A 19,739-nucleotide genomic window follows, 5' to 3' on the forward strand; every position below is an offset into this window, starting at 1 on the left:
CCCCCCGCTCTCACCTCAAGGTCTACGACCCAGCTCCACGCTGCGGCTCCCACCCGCCGCCCGGCTGCGCTTTAACCACGGCCGCCGCCGCCCCCCGCGCTCTCATTGGGGCGCCGCCGCCGCCCGCGCGCTCCCGCCGCACACTTCCGCCCTCGTGGGCGCGCCGCTGAGGGGGCGGTGCTACGTGTGGAGCGGGGTGGGGAGCTGCGGCTGAGGGGAGGGCTGAGCTGCTGGGGTAGTTGGTGCTCTGCTGCCTTCGAAGCTTGTGTCACATCGCTAATCCACGTTATGTCTGCTCGTGTGTAACCTTATCAAGCAGCACTGTCAGTCACGAGTGAAAAAACGCGGCCTTTTCTGCTTGTCTTTGATTCAGGTACATTCTTCTTAATTTAAACGTTAGGAGGATTTGCCATGTTTAATTTCCACACACTGAAGCAATAGTGACTCTCAGGTACAAGTCTTCCTCCTCCAGATCAGCAGTCTGTGTGGTGATGGAGCCTTCCTTCCTTCCACTGACCTCCACGGGCATAGATCCTCTAGGAGCAAAGGTGGAAGAAGTAACAGTGTGAGCCACTGTGGTAACTAACCCCTGTGTTCTCCTTGGGCTTCCATGCAGCCTGTGACAGAGGAGAAAGATGGACTGACCTTCCACCGCTGTCTGCTAATGGCAGACACCATGCAGGCAGTATGGTGGGACCAGTTGCTTTGATGTGAGCACTCGAAAGAGATTAATTTGGGGTGAAACCCTACCTATGAGCTGCAAATACCAAGCACCTGAGAAGCCGGATCTTGTCACACAGACCGCAGTATGTCTGCTGCCCACACCACAGTGCTGACACTTCCCCTTGCTTCACTGGAAAGAAGAGGCTTGAGAAACAAACCACCTTTATCCTACTTCTGCAAATTGTTTAGGGAAAATCTACTGCTTTGTAGTAATCCCGTCATGACAAAGAACGTTTGTCTGAGGCCACATTTGAAAGCATTATGCATATTGCCTGGTATAATCTCCATGGTAACCATAGGTGTTACAGATATATTTTTGCTTCAGTACTTAAGAAGAAAATTTCTATGGAACAATTTAGGGAACAAAATTCCTTTTTCATTATCATTCACATTGCATTTATTTTATTCTAAGTGCTTTGCAGACAATAAATGTTCACTCTCTAAACAAGTAAGATTTCAGCAGAGAAGGAAAAATGTATCTCTGGCTGTTGCTTCTTCCTGACCTAATGCTTTAAATTCCCTCTCTGAGGGAACTCTTAGTTTTACACGACCAGTGCCTTGTAGCCCTATGCAGCACAAAGCAGTAGCTCAGCAAAGGTAACTAGACCCATAAGTCTTCTTGACTTATTAATTCCAAAGCTACCATATTATATTTATCCTACTCATGGGACCACTCTTCAATCAAAATGAATGCTAGCATAAAACTGGGAAGAACAAAAGAAAATTAATTAGAAAGAACAGGAAAAAAAAACAACTGCATTAGTTAGAATGCTGCCATGTCCTTTTTGTTCTCAAAAGACCACATTTTTTGTATGTGAGAGTTTGGCTGCCGGAGTTAATCTTGGCTTAGATAAATTGTCAGGAGTGATACATGTGCATAGTGTGCACTCGGAGCTTGTACTTAAATAAAAAGAATTTAGCCGAAGACCATTTTCTCTTCGGGCATGGATCATCTAACAAGGACTACATTATACAGGTTATTTGTATACTTAGGAGAACGAAAGTGACCTCAGCACAATTTATCAAGTTCTGCATTCAAAAACCATAAAGTAATAAACCCAAATGTAGCTGAAATAAATGACAACGAATGAAATATGACTGTGGTTTTGGCCTTGTTGGCGTTGATGGCGTTTTGATTGCAGCGTGCACTTTATTTTTGTTGCAAACAGGAGAAAGTCACCACGCTGCCGCTCACTACAAGATCACTTTGCAGCTTCAGGTGCAGCTGAGTTATCGTCAGGATCAAAGCACAAGGTCATTTTAAGGAGATTCTTACTGAAATCTTGTGAGGTAAGGAATTTCACATTCCAGCATTACAGGTGTTATGTTTCTATCATCGTGATTATCATCAGCGTGACAGATTTAGGGCCTGACTTTGGAGCCTTTATAGAAGGAACAAACTTTATTGTAAATATTGATAACCTCAAAGAAAGAGAAAAGGAGAGAGTCATAGGAGCTCAGGTACTCCTTCTCCATGGCCCAAGGCAAGATCAGCTATGCATATATATCATTTTGGGCTCATATTTGTTTAATGTATTAAAGATTCAAGTATTGTAGTATACTGCAGTATTCTTTTGAATATTGGATTGCTTTATTAGAAGAAACATTTTAACAATATTTACCTTAAATTACTCTGAATGTCACTCATTACTGTTAAAGCCTGTTAATTAATTGCATACTGGACAGATTTTTCTTTTCCTCTTGCAAGAAAAATCATTATTTTTTCACTCCTCAAATTCTTTTTTTTTTTTTTTTCCTGCAAAATAACACCTATTTTTTCAGTCATTCCCTGTATGTTTCCAATGTTTCCTAATTGCCAGGCACTCTCCTTCTTTGGCCTCTCTCCAGCTAGCCCACATTTCCTTGAGTGCACTGCTGAAGCAGATGCATTAACTAAGGCTTCACCAGTTCTGCGTGGGATAGAACACATACTTTAGTGTTTTACTGATAAAGTTGGATGTGATGATCATGCTAAAGCCAACTGTGTAAAAACTGGAATTATTCTGGAAGAAAGCAAGGCTGGCCAGTATAATAAGGCAACTAACACTGAGAATTTTGCTGAGTTTAGCACTGCTACCTAATTGAGTAACTGCTTTTGGAGGGTGATTTCAGCATTCATGAAAAAGAAAATCAAGTTAACAGATGTCTTGTCACTTCTTCTTTAATCAAATTTTCCACATCAAATTATTGACAAATATATCAAATGAATAATGCAAATTACTGGCTTTGGTAGCAACCAACATTTTGCCAGGGTGGGATCAATACTTCAGAAAACACTGTCAATGAAAAAGGTTGGGTTTTTTTCTTAAGTACTTGCTTCCATCTGCAGCCTCTAATTTGATTTACCAGACTTGGAATGAGGTTAAAATGTTCTTCTGTGAATTAAAACTTGTTTTTATGCAATAAAGGCCTTTAATAATTAATCTACTATCTTTGTTCTTACTAATGCAGCCTTCTCCTTTCTGTGTTTACTTGTAAGTACTCAGGAGTCTCAGTGCCACCTTTCCACTGAAGTGACACTAGAATTTTTGTTTCCCAAACCACTTGCAATGTATGAGACCTGAATTTTTAATATAGTTATTGTTATCATGGCATTTTATCCATGCATCAGTGCTATCCTTTATGGAATTAACCAAGTGTGACCAACTTTCTCACACCTACAGCATAGCTTTGTCAAGTTAAAGAAGGTCTGAATGGGAACTTGAATGGGAAATCTCTTTAGGAAATCCAAGTACTGTATGAAATAGTTTTGATGGTGGAATAAATGGCTACAGATTTTGCCTTCAAATCTACTACAGTCTTTATTCATAAAAATACACATTATAACCTTGCATTGCTCATTAGCTTTTGTATTTATATCCAGAGGTAAAAGTCTCCAAAAAGCAGATGCAGTGGTTGAAACCTGCATGAATTCGTTCAGTCCACAGAGATTCTGAGGACATTTTTGTGTCTTACAAATGTGATAGTGTAAGTATCGTATTGCTGTTCATTACTTGGTTCTCAATTGTATGGCTTGCTAAGAACATAACACAGTAATGCGATAATACTGCTACAGCGAATAGAGTTCTCACTGTTAAGCTGAATGTTTGTGTATTATTTTACACCGCATTCCTCTCTTCTAGGAAAGATAAATTCCTTGTGGCTTATAATCTAATACAGTCTACAAACAGCCTCTCCTTTTTTCCTCTCCCATCTAATTTTTGATCAGAGTACTGTGTGCTTTACATTAGAAGATTAAGGAAAGTAATTTCTAAATAAGCACACCCCGTATCTCATCTAGATAACCTTCTGGCTTCTGTATTGTCTTTTATCTTTTCAGTCAACATTGCTGCATATTTAGGATCTGTGAAAGGAATCAGATACTAACTTTTTAAGAAAAGACTATTTGCCGAAAGCTAATTAAGTCGGTAGTAACAATTTACTGTTCAACTAATTCATGGTTCAATTGATATACAGACTTCTATCTAATTGATATGTACATTGTGAATCAAAAATGAATATATTGCAAGTAATACATTATTGATGTCTTCTTCTGTTGCCATTTGTGTTAAGCCTCATAATCTTTTGAAAAAACTTGGGAGTAGCTGTAGTGGTTTTTGGGGCCCTGAGTCTGCCATAGAAATGCTCCTTGGCCAGTGTATAAACATGGGACTACATTAGGCACTGTAAGCCCACAGCCCAAGCATTTCTTCAGTCCCCAGGGTTTGTGATTGCATTTTGATTTATCTCTGGAAAGCCATGAAAATAAAACAAAAGCATCACATTAAATCGGAAACTGAAATAATTAGCAAGAGCCTGGAAGTTCTGATGTAAAACATCTGATGCTGTAGATAACATGAGCAAGGAAGGGCACAATATAAGGGGCAAAGAACTTTTGGGTAGAAATATATATATAATTTTAAAAGTTGAAGCCACTGTGATCACACATCTAAAGTCACGTTTGTGGCCAGAAATCCTGCTTTTCCCAAATGTCATTGGAGCTGCAGTGATTTACAGCACAGAGAACTGCATCATGAATTCACAAGCAAATCCACCCACCCTTCTGCATAACCTAGTCTTGAAATAAATGACTGGAATCCTTCATTCATCTGATATTTACTGCTGTAAAGCAGCGAACATTTGCTCAAACTTGTTTTTTTGTTGTTCTCTTGTTGTTGTTGTGTGTTTTTTTTCACATCACAGGGCTGTTTTAAGACTTTACAAGCTGTGTTACAAGCTTTCTGCCCTAGAGCAGAATGGTGAACGAGTGGCTCTTTTTGGCTGTTTTTTCTTTTTTTTTATCAGTTACAGTTTATTGAACAGTGTTGTATTTTGGCATTCTCAAATCTTGTTTGCTTGATTTGACATTATCATAGATGACAGCGCAATCCACGTATATCATATACTGCAAATCTGCATCAGTGCTACAGCTGTACAGACTGTGTGAATCTGTAATGCAAATCTTGAACAAATTCTTTTAAGAAGTTCCGTCTACTCAGACTGAAAAAAAAAATGAAATTTACAGTAAATAAGGAACAAGCCCAAACAGCATCTACATCTTCTAAGAGGCTTTGAGAATCATGATTGCCCTTAATCATACAGAACGCTTCGGTATAACTTTGATATCTTCAGCAAAAAGCTTTACGCAACCTTTCACAGAACAATAAATCAAACATCTGACTTTTCAAAATTGCTTCTCTGCATTCAGGCATGAATTTCAACCTCAAGATGAATTTCTTGAAGGGCAACAGTAGACCTTTAGTTTCATTTTTTCACCCAATTAGACTCTCAGCAAAAGAAAATGATTTGATCAAACTCACATCACTACATTTATTCCCCTTATAACCCTTGTTCCTTTATAAGGATTTCCTCTTTCTATGCAATGGTCTCTAATATTTGAAATGGAATTATAGCCAGGTCATAAAACATACAAAGCCTGCTTTTCCCAATACTTTTTTTTTCATCCATAGCAATTCATTTCTGTGAAAACACCTGAGAAATGCCAAATGGTACTTGATTCAGATATAAACTGCTATGGAAATGGTCAGATTGTTGGTCTCAGGACAGTTTCTCCAGTATAAAAATCAATTTCATATTGAATCATTGTGATCATTGTCACTGATTTGAAAAACAACAAAAAAAAAAATGAAGTAAGCTCCCTTTGAGAACTGGTTTCTGCAGGTAACCAATGGTAATTATGTATGCATTGTGTATACATATGCATAGGGGGGAAAATAATGTCTTTTCCTTTCTACAGATCAATAGAAGGTTTAAGTCTACAAGTTTTGAGCTTAGAATCTTATATGGGTCACTGTAAGTTAACTGAAGATGAGCAATGCAACAGCAACCTGCCCATTTGAACTAGAACTGTGCAGGTGCAGATGCCAGCAGTGCAGTCAGTATAAATAGCAACATTTTTATGAGAGCAGGAACTATTCAGTGTGTGCTCTAATCATTAGATAAGATTAAATCATTCTTGCTTATACCCTCTCTGGTTTAGTGAATATTATGGTGAACATCTTTCAGAGCCACCATACATTAGATGACACCACGTTTGTGACTACTTTTGGTCATATTTAGATCCACACTACAGGGAGTTCCTACTTGTATTTTGGTCATTATGCACTGTTAGCTCCCTGAGAATAATGCTTTGCATTCCAGTAGGAGTTCAAGTCCATTTGTATTCTAATTGACCGATATTAATTCTAGCTCCATTTTTGCTAGATTCCAGACTTTTTACCATTGATTTACCTGTAGAGTGCCAATGGTGTGCTACTGCGGGATGTAACTCTTTGTATTCTCAGTTCTTAATCTCCTAAGCTTCTGATTATTTCCAAATCTACCAAACTAGTTTGCTGGCAGCCTTATTTTAGCTATGTGGAGAATATTTTAGTTCCAGTATTTATTCTGTCCCATGTACAAACATCTCATTTCAATTCTGCCAAAACATCACCACTCTTGTTCTAGCTGTCCATAGCTTCCTGGTCTGCATCCTGTTAGTGTTGACAGGCTCCTAATATCCAGTATAGATTCATCCCTCCAAGGACAGGAAATGTTCTGCTTTGCTGACTCAAATCTGAGCAGAAATAGCATGGCCTAAGAAAGTTTTAAGAGGGAAAATTTTAGCAAAGAATATGAGAATTAAGAACGTAATGGTTGGAGTTATAAACACAAAAGAGAGAGAAAGCTGTCTGGAAAGTCCTCGATGAATGGTAACAATATTAGTACTGAAACAGGCTGAGAGTTCAGCCTAACATCAGCAATCTTTTTTGTATGTTTTTCCTTTCTAAAGTTTTGTTTTGTTGTTGTTTTAATTTACTCTAGTCTGTATGACTTCATTACATACATTGGTTTCAGCAAATTCCAACATAATATTATTTAACAAAACTTTTACAAGTGTTTTTGTAATTTAAGATTGCTGCTAATAACTTGTGCGTAGAGCTGCCCCATGGGGATGACAACTTTAAATCTGTTTAAGCCATCATTTGTGTCAATTTGTCTAAATGCTGTAAGACAACATAATCTACTACTAAGCGGTTAAAACAACAGACTCTGGTTAGAAGTGGTTGGTTCTTGAAAATACTGATATTTGAAAAACTGTCTGTGGAACTGACAGCTTCTGGACAAGATGCAAATGAATGAACTGGGACGTTCCCATCCAGCTCAGTGAATTGCTTTAGCTTAGGGGATATGGTGATTCTGTGTAAGAAGACAGGCCATTGTTTAAACTCTGCTATATAGGGTGATCACTATGCTAGGATGTAGTTGAATTTCACCAATTAACAAGTGGAACATAGCAGTCATTCAGCTGAAAAGAAAATAATTTTTGGCTGGGGGATTTTACTGGGATGTGATAAAAATACTTACGTAGCATACAGAGATGAAAACAGATAAAGAGTGCTTGATAAAGGGAAACAAAACAAAGACAGGTAAATCCTTGGGTTTTTACTTTTAGAGCATCCCTGAGCAGATGAGCAACTTGCAGCTCAGAGGAGTGAAGTTCAGGGAGTGCTTTGCACACCTACATACAAAATCATAGCTTCTCTTTCCTAGACAGACTTGAACGTCTATCTGCCTAAATAAGGTACAGCAACGGATTTACTGTGTTTGAGGGATTCTCTAGCTGATTTAGCATGATGAGGCAGGATGATTTCCTTCCTCCAAGCTTGCTAACAGGCAGCAGGAAGCACTACCTTCCTTCCCTGCTCCCAGCTTGCTGCCTCTGCAACATCCCCTGCCTGTGCAGACAGGGCTTCCTTGCCAGATTCCTGCATGCTCTGCTAAAAATAATAATAAAAGTTGGTCCAGTCATTCCTGATTGAGGTAATCATCTTATTCCTTTCTTCTAATCTGTTGTATATCATGCATAAATAACTGCCAGGTTACCTAGCAGCGAGTATTCTACTTACAGTGGAGTACTGTATAAATAGTTTTGTTATAAGAATTATTACAGCAACATGATATTTTGGGAATATAGATGAATTACGAATTTGAAAGGCAGCGGTGCTAACACCTTTGGACTTGAAATAGGTTGTATCAACAGACTGAATGTGTTCTGAGTTGTGAGGACTTTTTCAGTTCTAGCTGTCATGTTCACAAGTTTCACTCCTGCAGCAATGGACTTTTCCCTCTGATGACTCAGAGGAAATAGAGTCTCCACCCACCCAGTCTTTGACAGAACAGTAGTTCCCCAAATTTCTCACAGCAGAAAATTGCAGAGATGGTAAAGCAAGAATTTAATGCAACCCCAATTACTGACATAAATACATGGTAAGAATGGATCCTATTTGACTTGGGACCCTGTTTGAATTTGCCATGTCCTCACTAGTTATAGTAGTGCCTGATTTGGCTTTCACTGCTTTATATGCTGTTAAAGAGCATACCTGTATTTCTGAATAATATTATTACAGCATGTCCTGAATACAAGATCTGGGTTATTTAACCTCAGCATATTCTAAGATGTGCTTGTTCTAAGATAAGAGGAATTAATCTGTTAGAGGCAACATTACTGACCTCCTTCAGCTTTAGCTGTTTCTTTGCACGAAGAGCCATGATCACACTCCATTCCAGTGACTTCAGCATCAAATCTGGACTTACACTGCAATGACAGTACAGTTTGACTGCTATTCAAAGCAAGGCTAATTTGTATTATAAAATTAGCTCTCGTTTCCTTCTTGATTTTCACTGATTTACATAAAATTAGACATATACGATGCCTTAAAGGTGCATAAAAACAACCGCCCCTTTCCTGTAGAGATTATAATCAACAGTAGGAAATTAAAACACAGTATAAAGAATGACTGCCAGGAGGAAACAGATTTTTTTCCATAGACTATGCTTTTCTATGTGACATGCACTCAGTAGTTCTTAATCTACAATCAATTCAGGTTAAGTACTTTGTTTCTTTTAAAGTTGTAAATAGCAACGCCTAGTGGATTAGCATAGAAACACTTTATGGAAAAAATGCATCTTACGAAGGATTTAAATGAAGATAGCATTGTGATTTCATCCAGAAGTCTTATCAGAAAAGAATTTACAGGAGAGAAGAATAGCTCCTGCCTTTTCATCACAGTTACTTTCAGAAAAACAAGTACTCAGGACAGATAAGGAAACTTTCTGGTAGATTATTCCCATTATCAAATGGCAACTTCACTCCACCCTTCCCTTGTATTTGGCTTCTTACAGAGTGCCTGAAGCTACTGTTTTGTTGCAAAACTACCCTCGGAAAAATCCCCTGCCATTATCAGACATGTTAACAAAAGAAAGAAATGCATACTTCTTCCAAAGAGGAAAAATGTAATTAACTGCTATCCATCAAAATTAGGAGAGGTAACTGTTTAGCACGACTTGAAGTTAATGTACCTTTCCACTGCACCTTAACCAGCTGCATGTGCTGAAACTGAGCCATGGACACATCCAGTAGTGCTTTTCCTCAAGCAGAAATTTCCTCAAGGTGGGATCTACATCCCTGTCCCTTCCTTAGAGAATTTTCCTGAAGACAAACTGTTTCAACTTGTATTTAAGTGCTTTAGTTTTTGTAATTCCTACTTTGGTCATGTTAAAACTGAACTGATTTATAATTCTTCCCACTGGCTTTTATTCTTTAGATTATCTCAGAATGGTGCCTGTTCCCACTAGTGAAGGAGCTTTGCTATCAGCTCCAAGGTCAGCAACTCCCTTCATCTCTGTGCCTCCTCCACTGAAGGAAAACAGGACCCAGAACCTGTTGGATATGTACGTTAACTTGAATAAAAAGCCTGCAGGATGAATCCACAGATCCTGTAGTGTGTATGTATACAGAATTCACACTTACTGTTACTATTTCCTTAATTACAAGTAACTTATAATTCCTGCTGTTGTACAGAAAAGTTGAGTACGCGCATCACACACAGATGACCAAAGAAAAGAAAAATACAAATAAAATACAAAAAATACAAAGGCATGTATTGTCATACATTCCATCTCAGTGAGTGCTACCTTCTAATACTTTGCAGTGCAAAGTATATTAGTAGGGGCAGCTGAGCCCCACAGGCTGCATGAGTCAGATCCCAGTGATAGGACAGGCCACTGAGATGACAATAACAGCTCAAGACTACAATTCTATCCCTCCCACCAAGCACACATCTATACTCATAGGCCTTGTGGGAGCCTGGGGGAAGCTTAGTTTGAGAGAAGCTCCACTGGCTCTTCTTCCCTACTCCTCCCATGACGAGCAAGGAATGAAGGCAGAACTTTCATGATTGTAATGATAATGTGATGCTACAGTTCAGTTTTAGTGAGAAAAATACTGTCTTCCAAACATTTATGTCAACTGGATATGTACTTTGTTTGTAAGTCCACAAGAATGGAGAGTATGTCCATCATTCAACTTCACTTTTTGAGAAAAACCAGCTAGAGTCTTGGCTGCTGACACAGAGACAAGCAGGACTGAAGGAGGCTGGAATTTAGATCACAGTAGTAACAAGAATAGATGACAAAGCAGAGCTTTAAAAAGTCACTCAGAGGGAAAGCTTTGGGCCAGAAAGGAAGTGAGAAGAATGGAGGGTACTGCTTATGAAGGGGAGGAGGTAGGAAACAATGATGCTATTGTGGCAGTGGTGCTAGTGAAGGTCAGAGAAGATAAGCTCTATTTTGCCCAGTTGCAAAACAAACGAAGTTGGGGATTTTTAGGAAAACAAAGAGTTGGGCCAAGGGATGTTGTGGCCAGGGAGTGTGGTAGTTTTAGTTCTACAAATGAAAAGCAGTGCCTCCAGCAACTTTATGCAAAGCGTACTTGCTTTGCATTAGACTTACCGTACATCTCCTGAAAAATTAGCTATAAACCTAAAGAAGTGTACTTTGCTGGAAACTGTGGGAAGGATATGTTTGAGCTGTAGTAGAAGTCACCACTGGACATGGCACAAGCTGTGCAGCTGTGCTCTCAGGAAAAGATACTAAGCTGAATATTTCCTCCTTGAGTACAGGCTTTTGTGACACCCCCTCCTCCCCCAGTTGGAGAACTGTGCCCAGTCTTTAACCAGACACTGGAGACAAAAGTCCCACAGGCACTGCACCATAGCCAGGTCTTGTGAATGTAATAGAAGCAAGTCCCAAAGGAAACACCATATTAAGTTTATTTTGCAGAAATTGCTTGTACAAACCTATCTCCTAGGAAACAGTAAGTACTTGTCTGCATTAGTATTCCTTACCTAGCGCTAGATGTATAGAATGTGCCTGGGTTTGCTGCTGTTTAGATTTCCCTCCTTTAGCATTCCTACAGCTTGCCAGAAAGTCTGCTTCTGCAGAAACAAAGGTTAATTAAACACATCCGCCCATTAGAGCAAGGAGTGAACATTAACTCCTGGCCCAGAGCTACCGTCTTCAGCTGTCAGCACTGAAAGACACTTGGAACCACAAGCTGGTCCTCAAGCAATACTAGTTCCAGCAGAAACTGTTCATTTTAACAAAGAAGGAACTCCTTCCCCATTTGTACTGTTTCAGCTTGTACTTGCCTCGCTGCACTGAGCTCCAGCAAGAAACATGCAAGTGGTATTTAGCAAGCTGCATGATCCAAGATATTTGGATCTTTACAGTGCCGTGATTAACACATTGTAAGGAATGTTGGAAAAATGTACCTTGCCTGCATTGCTAACTCCACCTTTTATAATTATTCCAATTAAGATAACTGATACTGGATTTTTTTCCGTCACTTGTGGCATTCTTTAGCCTTGTACCATTCATCCTACTTCTATAATGCAATTAGATGGGTTGACTCCCTCAGTACACATTTCTTTTCACTTTCTTTTCAGTGCCATTTGCTGGTTCTAATGTGTAAGAATCATACTGCCACAAACACTTTCTCAGTTCTGCAAGTGTACGTAATATATTTATGGTATTAACTCTTCAGAGTAGCTATGTGGCTGTACCTCAGTTTCTTTCTCTCTGCCTTATGGGCAGTGAAGAAAGAAGTTATGTACTTTTCATAAACATTGGCTGTTGCCATGTGTATAATCCCCACCACTGCAAAGAACGAACGTGATTCCTTTCTGTTCTAGCATAAGGAGGCTGATGGGCCTATGAAAGAGCAGGGATGAGATGACGGAGATAGGGAGGGTACATGAAGGTTTTCTCTGAAAGCAGATTCATGAACATAACATGCAAAATGCCAGGGTGTCCACTCAGTCATACAGGCTGCCTTGTTGTCTAAAGCCTTCAGCAGTGACTCCCTGTGCAAAATTCAAGGTCTGTGTTTTGCCATCTTCTCAAAGGAGTATATGTACACACCCTCCATTCTCATTCAGACTGGCCACAAGCTGACTCATCCTTCCCTCCCATTGGCTGCCACAGAAAATTATTCTTTGCCCATGAACTGTATGAGCGTGTATTTAATTTCAGCTGGTTTTGTTGTGCTCAGACATACAGACCACAAAGACTTATTTCTATTCCCAACCTGGAAGAGAACACCTAGGCACGGTGCAACTGCAAGCCTCATTTTCCCTAAATATTAGCTAATGCTTCATTTGCAGTTCCTCAGACATTATTGCCATTATTTTGATATTGGTGATAAACTCTGTCCAAGTCAGAGATCTCTTCTCCTGTCCACCTTCTACCAGACAATTCAGGCAATCCATGCCTAGTTTTCAACAGCCCCATGGAAAGGTACCATCTCTGGGACCTGGTAGATGGGCACAGTACTTTCACAGACTGCTCATCCCTTGGCATCAGGATGTTTTACATAGTCTACAATTAAAACACCTTATTTTTTCGAACAGAAACAGAAGGCAAAACTGAAGCAACACTGACTAGTGACAGCTGGCCACTGTTATCAGAGCCCAGATGACAAGAGAGAGTAAACCCAAAGGGGTTTACATGACCCTGGGGAGGAGACAGGGTGGCCTTCTGGAACATATCCCCATGGCTTGTTACCTGGAACCTTCTGCTTAACTCCATCTAAGTAGTCAGGAAGTGACTCTCACTTCTTTACAATACATCACACTACTTTGGAGTTGTTTCTATAAACACAGCATGACAAAGCTGATTTAACACCTAGGAGTGTGATTTGCATCCAAAAATTAAGTGGTTGAATTTTTAAGGTACTTTGTTGTTAAACTGCAATTAAGATGGAAGGCTCTTTGCCCAGCAATGCCCCACTTGTTACATGCAGCAAATGTCCTTACAGAAATCTAGGAGATGGCCACAGCCTTGTGCTGCTTGTCTCACATATAGCGAAAGTACTACATGATGCAAAGCGTTGTCTAAGTCTGTGTAACAGACAGCTGTGTCCATAGCCAGGTTTAATAGGGAACAAGGGACGGTGACAGTATTGCTCTGTTACCTCTCCTGCGCCTCTGCCATATGCCCAGGTACATATTCCTGGGCTGTTTATTCTTCCCTGTACTGAACAATACTATCAAATGGGTAAGACAGCTGAGATCTGGAAAAAAATATTTTATGTCCCATCAACACAAACAGAAGAAAGGTTAGGTTGGATGTTAGGGGAAAGTTCTTTACTAGAAGGGTGGTTAGGTCCTGGAACAGGCTGCCCAGTGAGGTTGTGGATGCCCCGTCCTTGGAGGTGTTCAAGACCAGGTTGGACAGGGCCCTGGGCAACCTGATCTAGTAAATGTGTATGTTTGGTGGCCCTGCTAGGCAGGGGGGTTGGAACTACATGATCCTTGAGGTCCCTTCCAACCCGGGTAATTCTGTGATTCTGTGAAGAAAGGACTATGCTCAAAAAGCTATAAAGTTGTTGGACATGAGATTAGCCCGAACATTGGTACTATTTGTTTAAACAGGTTTTCAAGGATTGTACATCTTTATGCACCAGTTTATTCAGAGAGGATACAGTTCAGAATTGCATGTCTAAGCAGGTTTTTCTGTAGATGCAGTTGCTCTTTTGTGCTTCAGGCTACATTTTCATTCTCTCGTGACAACATAACTAGCAGTCGCTCTTCTTTCTGTGGGGCAGTACCTTTACAATGCTCCATTTACTGAAGCTATAGATATTATTAAGTGGAAATGCTGTTGAAAGTATGAACAACAGCATTGCTGCATTCCCATCAGTGAGACTGCTGTGTGTTCTAAGTGCATTCCTTATCCTTTTTCTTTTTCAGAGATCTCTGAGTATATTTTTAAAGTTCAGGATTACTATAGGCAAAATATACGCAGCTGATATCTGAAGCTACATCTGAACAAAAAAAGACTAAAAGAGTCCTAAGCATGGAAGACTTTGGAAAATCATAGTAAGATAGAATCACAGAATGGCCTGGATTGAAAAGGACCACAGTGATCATCCAGTTCCACCCCCCATGCTATGTGCAGGGTCTCCAAACACCAGACCAGGCTGCCCAGAGCCACATCCAGCCTGGCCTTGAATGCCTCTAGGGTTGGGACATCCACAAACTCCTTGGGCAACCTGTTCCAGTGCGTCACCACCCTCTGGGTGAAAAACCTTCTCCTAATATGTAACCTAAACATCTCCTGTCTCAGTTTTAAACCATTTCCCCATGTCATGTCACTGTACACCCTCGTAAACAGCTGTCCCCCCTCCTGTTTATATGCTCCCTTCAAGTATTGGAAGGCCACAATGAGGTCTCCCCAGACATAATAATACAACGTGCAACTGAGAATATTTATTTCAATCATTCAAGGAATTTGCTCAAGTTTAGAGTCAGGTCTGGTATGATGATTAAAGCACGGGGCAGGGAACCTGAAGACATAAATTCTATTTTCAGCATTAGCACTGACTCAAAGTGTGATATTAGTCAAGTCACTTAATTTAACTGCCTCACTCTCCATCTCACCTGTAAAATGAGGGAACCAACCTCACACATTCTTTCTGAGATTAATTAAATGTTTGCTGCATACCTAAAAGTTCTTGGATGTAAAGTGGTGGAAAATTTATTATTAAACACACTTATAAACAGGATACAGGAGCAGAGCTGGGTGGTTTCTATAAAGGAAGCTCACTTTTCTTTCATCTCTGAATTTTTTAGGCATGACAACAAAACAATTAACAACAGGAAAAACTGTGGGTGGAGCCCTTGAGAAGAGTTTATAAATTGAAAATAAAAAGCATACAAACAAACTAGACACTGACTAAACTGCAACTAATAAGAAAAATATATGATTCTCTCTTCAATTAAAGACAAAGGTGGCTTTTTCTCTTATGAGAATGCAGCTGAGGTGATATAAGGCAACAGTTTCTACTGCTGTTGTTCTGTGACCCCAGAAATGAAACAATCAAAACCACAATGTGCAAAGAGAAATGGATAGTATAGAGCAATCAACGACATATTCACAAGTTACATGTTTCTTGTAATGCTGCTTGTACCAAACACTGTTTGGGGAAAGGATGCAGTTTATTTGCCTTTTCCTAAAGCCAGTTGTTGTTATTTTTATATTCCTAAACATCACTGCTGCTTTCTGTAGGTTCCACTCAAAACAGAGTGAGGCCAGTAGGTAAACCAGTATCTTAAACCTCTCACCAAGCTCTGATATGATGTGGTTTGTTACTTTAGTATGGACAAGTGCCCCCTGGGGTTTCCATTCTTTTAAAAGCAACCTTTCAGATTAAGAAATAAATTCTATGACATAATTTGGTAAATAGGAATGTAAGTGGATCATTTACTTTTATTGTAACATTTCTACAATGTAAATTCCAGAACATACTAACCTACTCGTACACTAATTGATCATAAATATATATTTAATATAGCTAATACATCTCTACTCAGCATGGCAGAGACATCCAGACAAAACTTTGGTCCCTCCACCGGGAGTGGCAGAACCTTTCCATTAAATCCTCCATTCTCTCTGCATTGCAGAGCAAAGGTTATGAAGTTTTATTAAAAGAAATCAATGACTCACTATTCATGTGTTTACTTGGCCTGTATGCCCCAAGGATGAGTGGGAACCAGCATAGAAGACTGGTTCTTTTATTCTCTTCGTATATTGCTTATTACTAGCTAGCTCTACTGCATTCATTAAGGCAAACCAGACTAAGAATAAACAAGAGGTGCTTGTCATCCAGCCTTAACACAATGCCACGTGCTCACTCTGAAGCTTCTTCTGCATAAATTTCAGCATCTGTTTTTTCCTGTCTTACCCACAGCAGGTAGGCTCACAGGGTGCATGCACCTTGTCCTATTCCTGCACCTTGCCCCTATTGTGAGCCAGTCCGTGTACCCCAAGAGCCCTCCCCATTGCTGCTCTCCTTTTCTCACTCCAGCTGGGCCAGGAAACAGCTTGTGCTTCTCACCTCAGTGTTGGAAAATGCGAGTTCTCGTTTCACGTGTGTTTGTGTCACTGACTGCACACATACACAAACACAGAGCTGATCCTTCTCCAGCACCACCTCACAAGCTATTTAGACCATCTTCTTTCATAGCTGATACTCACCGTGCCAAAGGAGCCTGTCCCAGAGCCGTGGTTCCCCAGGGAGCAGCAGGCAGGGGATGGCAGGAGCAGATCCAGTGTTCTGAGCAGGGTAACGCTGGCCAGGGCCGGACTCCTCCTCTTGCTTTGCAGAGCTGTGCAAAAAGGGAAGGGCTCAGGATATGATATCATGTGCTCATTGTGAAAACAAAGAAACTGCTGTAGGTGAATGAAGAAGTAACAGCTTCAAAACTCCTGAATGGCCAATAACAGAGAATGACATTCCTGCTTTGCCTTCCCAACCCTCTCTCAAAACAGTTTCAATGAATAGAAATGACAAATTTAGAAAACAATATTTACCTCATTGCTAGGAGTAGCCTGAGAGATGTATTACAAATGAGCCACCTTGGAGCGCTGCTCTGTTCCCTCTATGGTCTGTGTGTATGTGACATCTCAAGCCTTGACCTTGCTAAACACAGATTTGCACACTGTCAGCTCCCACAGCCACTGCCGGGAGTGCATAACCAGCATAAACTCAAGAGCATCCACTCCTTGGCATTTCCCTGACTTCTATATTGTCTTTTCCAGTGAAAGTAATATCACCTAAAACACCCAAGTGACTTAGGACTCCATTTAACATTTTCTAAGGGAATGTAAGCAAAAAGGCTTGCAAATCTCATGGGAAGTGAATGTGATTTTGTGTTGGGATAAGTTTTACTCCTTGGTCCCCTTCTAATTGCAAGCTTACTTCAGAAATAATTACCCATCTACTGGGCTGTATTGCTATTAATTTATTTCCCAGGTCATCATTTACTTCCCAAGCCTAAAGAAAAGAAATTAGTAAACACTCAAAGCAAAGCAGATGTCCTACCTTGACACTATTGTTCTTAACCTGAATTTATCTTTGAAATCAGCAGTTTCTATTTCAGATCTGAAGAAGCACCCACATGCCTGAAAGCTTATTGGTTTTGTCCGGTTTTATCAAGTGACTAATACAGAATATTTTCTCAGGTTGCCAGGGTACTTTTGTTTCTGTTACAGCCTCACAAAACACTATGAGGGGTAAACTTACTGCATTCTTCAAGCACACGACATTTTTACGTCATATTTGGAATTGCTAAATACTCTGTTAGGCCGTTGCAATTGCCTTTCAGATTTCCATTTTTGTGTTAAAAAAAATCCTGTGATATTTTCATGCAGTTAATTCCAAGTTCAGCATTAAGATCATCCATCGTAGGTCACTGTCATTTTCAAGCTCCTGCACTGACTTTTGGTTTAACAGCCTACCTTTGGGGGTTCTGTGTTTCAGTGTTTGTTGGGTGAACACTTTTATGGAGCTGCACACCAGGGTGTTGCCCTTTCAGCTGTATTGTATTACATTGGAACAGAAATATTTTGCTGCCAGATTTCTTGTTCTATTTGTGCATTTTCTTAGTGGACTTCCAATGTCAGGAGCTTGTTCTGTCTAAGAGGATAGTGGGAGAACAATACTTTATATGATGACATTTATTAAACAGATGATGTTAATATCAATGTTAGTTTATCCAGTAGCGATGCGTCTCTTAAATAAACCTTTTAAAAACAGTAATAGGGAAATAAACTGGAACACAAAACTGTTTTCTTCATCAAGACTCGAGGAAATTTTCTAATTAGTGCTAGTTCTGATTTAGGGTTTACTCATCCTTTGTTGTCCTGTGCAGTGAAGAGGGTTACATCAAAAATTGCAGTCATAACGACTTGTTTAGGAGACTGAGGAATGAGGATTAAAATCACTAATAAACACATTTACTTCTGCAGAGTTTGAGAAGTTCCCTGCTCTGCTACCATGGTTCAGGCAGATAAAGCAAACCTAAAGTAACCGCAGGTATGTTGGTATTGATTCTCTTCTCAGTTCTCTGCTAATTTTAACATTCATCTGACTTCATCCTGAATTACTCCAGAGCAAGGAAGATGAAAAGCAGACCAGCTCTGCATGGCTCTGCTTTGTTTTGTGGTGTTCCTTTTTTCTCTTGCCAGAAATCCATCTTTCTCTTAAATTCTTACTTCTTTTCCCTATTTTCCTTCTAGTTAGAATTATGGAATCAGAAATTAATTTTGATGAGAAGGAACCTTTGCAGATCATCTATTCATTTCCCAATTGGGACGGGGCTAACTTCAGAGTTAGGTCAGGTTGCTCAGGGCCTTGTTCAGTCTGCATGTGAATCTCTCTAAGGCAGAAACTTCCAGTTTCACTGGGCACCTTGTTGAAGGGTTTGAGCACTTTCTCTGTGAAGTGCATACAAAGTGTAATTCATGTTCCTCTTTGCCAGTGTAAGGCTGTGAATTTTCCCCTTTGTTAGCATACAGTACTTGACAGTTGGGTGGAGAAGTAGCTCAGAGTTTGGGGGAAAAGATGGGAATAAACTACAATGTGTGGAAATGAGGAAAAAAATCCAGGAGTGTAGTTTTACAGAAGGCAGTGAGAGAGCAAGAAAGATGCAGAGGGATCATGGCAGGGAAAGAGAAAATAATGGCATGTTTCACAGGCGAGGGTAGGATGTGTGTGGGAAGATAACTCTGGTGATCAGAAAGCAGCAAGACTACAACTGTGGTCATCACCTCCAGGTTTGGGTGGCTCACATCCCCAAATAAATTTACCAAAAATATCTTGATAGCTATGTCATGAAGTTGATTAAAGGTGCTTGCACATCATTTTGCTTTCTTAGGTAGCATATGCGATTTCAGTTGAATAGTTCACTTTGTGTCTGAGGTACTGGAAACATTTTGGTCTTCTGCTATTTTCTGTTCCAGAGAAAGTTGCCTTACTGTGGCAAGTGGTACAACTCCAGTAGCATACAAAACACACACTTGGTACTTGAACTGGAGCTATATTCATAGATAACTCCACTTTAGGTCACAATTAATCCTCTCAGAGATCTCTCAAACAAAAGGTGTTTCATTAGTGTATGATAAGATTGTTCTTCATTGCATACATTAAGATTGTTTCTCATGATAACACTGAGCAGTCAGAGAAGTCCTGAGAAATTTTAGTCACAAGCACAACGATGAGTAAATCATTTCTAACAGAAATGAAAAGGAAAATCAGAAACCGAAGAATTACTTTTCCTTTGCTTATTACTTCATTGCTCAGGAAAATTCAGTCTGACTGTAGAAATTGCTTTCAGGTGTCTGAGTTCAACTCT

The 19,739-nt window shown here is 39.9% G+C and overlaps 1 protein-coding gene and 1 long non-coding RNA gene across 8 annotated transcripts in view; one reads left to right on the plus strand and one right to left on the minus strand.

The window, feature by feature from the left end:
• The window catches only part of RALB (RAS like proto-oncogene B), a 55,794-nt gene that overhangs the window by 19,311 nt on the left and 16,744 nt on the right, over positions 1–19,739 (minus strand). For 2 of the 7 annotated variants that reach the window (XR_001556577.2, XR_004307874.1), the window contains exons 10-11: positions 16,582–16,712; positions 368–536 (exon numbers count right to left, since the gene is read on the minus strand). The gene's annotated coding sequence lies outside the window, so the exon portion shown is untranslated. Of the gene's footprint in view, positions 1–14; positions 130–367; positions 537–2,011; positions 8,801–16,581; positions 16,713–19,739 lie in introns of those variants that run through there. The other 5 variants (XR_004307876.1, XR_004307875.1, XM_015868637.2 and 2 more) reach the window with 5 other exon arrangements.
• Positions 268–9,944, plus strand: LOC107316776. The gene is made up of 3 exons (XR_001556579.2): positions 268–373; positions 1,893–2,013; positions 9,810–9,944. It is a non-coding gene; the product is annotated as an uncharacterized LOC107316776 (long non-coding RNA).

Source organism: Coturnix japonica, chromosome 7 (genome assembly GCF_001577835.2).
Source record: "Coturnix japonica isolate 7356 chromosome 7, Coturnix japonica 2.1, whole genome shotgun sequence".
In the NCBI taxonomy this organism is placed as follows: Eukaryota; Metazoa; Chordata; class Aves; order Galliformes; family Phasianidae; genus Coturnix; species Coturnix japonica.